At 53.9% G+C, this 2500-nt stretch overlaps 1 protein-coding gene across 7 annotated transcripts in view; it reads left to right on the top strand.

Annotated features, from left to right (window-relative positions):
- The window catches only part of LOC126570231 (A disintegrin and metalloproteinase with thrombospondin motifs 9), a 129017-nt gene that overhangs the window by 45865 nt on the left and 80652 nt on the right, over nucleotides 1-2500 (top strand). The window lies entirely within an intron of this gene.

Raw genomic sequence — 2500 nt, 5'->3', positions numbered from 1 at the left:
TACCATCGTATTTCAATGCGCTGAACGATCGACCAAACCCATAGCTAGCGCGTCTACACTGGATGAGCACTGCGGTGCACAGACATCGGGACATCCGACACTGGAACGGCATTGGCCACGATCACATCAGCGCCACACTCCATTGGCTATGGCTAGTTTGTCCGACCACGGGCGTCCAGTGCAGTGCCCTTTTCGCGATCGCAATCGGTCGATCCAAAACCGCAAACCCATTCCGTTCTTAATGGTCCATTCCTATTTTCTCTTTTTTTTCTCTCTCTCTCTCACGGTCCACCGTCACAAACCGTAAGACTCATGGCCAGTATGTTTTCGCTTTCGTCTGCCAGATACCGAGCGCGACCAACCGACTCGTCCGTCTTGCTGTCGGTGTGTCCGGGACGCGGTCGCGATCAGGCTGACCGATCTCGAGCGAACTTGAACTTGAACGCGTTGGCGCGCGCTCGCTAGTGTGCCCTCGAGGCCTAAACGTCAACGCACTTCACCGTTTCCACCTCAAACTATCCCCCCCTGGCCGGCTGGCGTGCCTCGAACTTGACTTTTCACTTGATCGCCAACTCACGATCCGAGCGCGGCATCACCATACGAGCCGCGGAATCGGTGTTGCGAACGGGGCAGAGAGAGAAAACTGGGGCCTTGCGGCAATCGCGCGATCAACCATCGGAGCGCTCTAATGTCCGCATGCCGGTAACGAAGGCGATCAGTTTCGAGCGAGCGTTCGGTAGATAATTGATTATTAATTGGCGGCAAGGATCGCGCATTACACTTCGCAGCGCAATCGCGAACAAAGTCGTGGCCATGATGGGACCATGGGGGAACGATCCGGATGCCCGCCGGCCACCAGAGGAGAGGAATCGTAAACGCCCCTGTGCGGCTGCATGCGATTGCGTGTTTTTTTGTAATTCTTCTGGGCATGGCGTCGCGTTTCGGAGGTTCAATGATTCGTCCGGCTGGGGAGCGCCGTGGCTGGCGCTAGGTGGGCTTTGACTTTTGTTTGTTTATGCTGGGCGAAGCCCCACGCATGTTGCTGTTTTCGGGCGTCCTTCGGTCGGCGTCGGCACACCCCAACGATCAATTAGGGGTTGGATTCCCGTTCCGCCTTGTGTCGTGCTGCGTCGCACACCAGAGTCCCGCGATCCAAACAATATATTCTTGATCCCCCCGGCCTTCTGGTAGCCAGCAATAACATGTTCCAACCCATGCTCTTCTTTCTTGCCCCCAAAAACCCCCAATGGCGAACAGTTTCGTCATCGCGCGAGCACTCCAGGATCCAGCACCAACCAACCAACCAACCAACCGACGCACGCGTTTAATCGAGCATGGACGCCACTGAGCGGACTCTATTCATCGCATGCTGCGGCGGCGACGACGTTGGTGAACTGGTGTAGGACGTGCTCAAGTGGCGCCAAATTAAGAACAATCGGAACTCTCGCCGACAACCGCCGCCTGATCGACGAACGCCAACACTCGTTTTCGCTGTTTTTTATGTTGTTTGTGTACGCGTGTATGTGTATGTTTGATTCGACCGCCAGCATGCTCGTTCTAGCTGGTAGCCTCAGGGCCCTCCGCAGAAGATCTAATTAAACTCAATTAGGCTGGCTTTGCAGCGTCGTTTCGTTGCTCTGATTATAAACTCTCTCGTAAAATCGTCTGATTTGCAGTAAAGTTCGTTAAAGCCTGCTAGCAAAGTCGATCGTACCCTGTGTAAATGCCTCCCCCGTGGACTAGCTGACCTGACGCCATTAGTGATCCTCGAGGAATTACTTAATTCGCTTCATTCGACGGGCAAAAGTCGTCCATTCTTTCATCCCCAAATTTGAGGGGTGCATGAGAACTGCTTGGAGCAGACGCTGATGTCAGCTTCCTGGTTTGGCACTCTTGTTTTTAATTTAAAACATTTCCATCGTTTCATCGTGCACAATCGTTGAACATCAAAAACAGGGCTCGACCGTGTCAGAAGACGTCCAAAAACGGGAACGTACCAGAAGTAGATTTCTCCTACAACAGCCAAAAAAAAAGGGCGGAAAAACGTGGAAAACCACTCAGCGCACCGCATCAAGATGTCGCTTTCGGATTTCTCGCCCCACGTTGGCCTAATTGCTTCGGACGTTATTTATTGAAACGAATAATTAATACACGTCCTCGATACGCGAAATGAGAAAACGGCACCGACGGCAACGTGTCACGGTGACATACCCGCGCCACGCCGCGATTTTCCGGTGCTCCACATGCTCATGACCTTCACGGTGGTGGTCAGGTGCTTTCTTTGTAGACTTTTGCCAATGAGTCCGAGCGTGCGGGCGCGCGTGTCTGTAGAAAACGATGCCAAGTTCGTCTGTCACCGTGTCACCGGCGGCGCTCATGAATTCCGGACCCGGACCGCGGGTCGCATCGTCCCCGAAAAATCGCGAAACCTATTTTCGTGCACCGGTCGCGTGCAGTGGCGCGCTGTTGCTGCTGCTGCTTCTGCTGGCCAAGAGCTCTA

This window comes from Anopheles aquasalis, chromosome 2 (assembly GCF_943734665.1).
Source record: "Anopheles aquasalis chromosome 2, idAnoAquaMG_Q_19, whole genome shotgun sequence".
Lineage (NCBI taxonomy): Eukaryota > Metazoa > Arthropoda > Insecta > Diptera > Culicidae > Anopheles > Anopheles aquasalis.
This window is presented reverse-complemented; position numbering and strand designations above follow the sequence as displayed.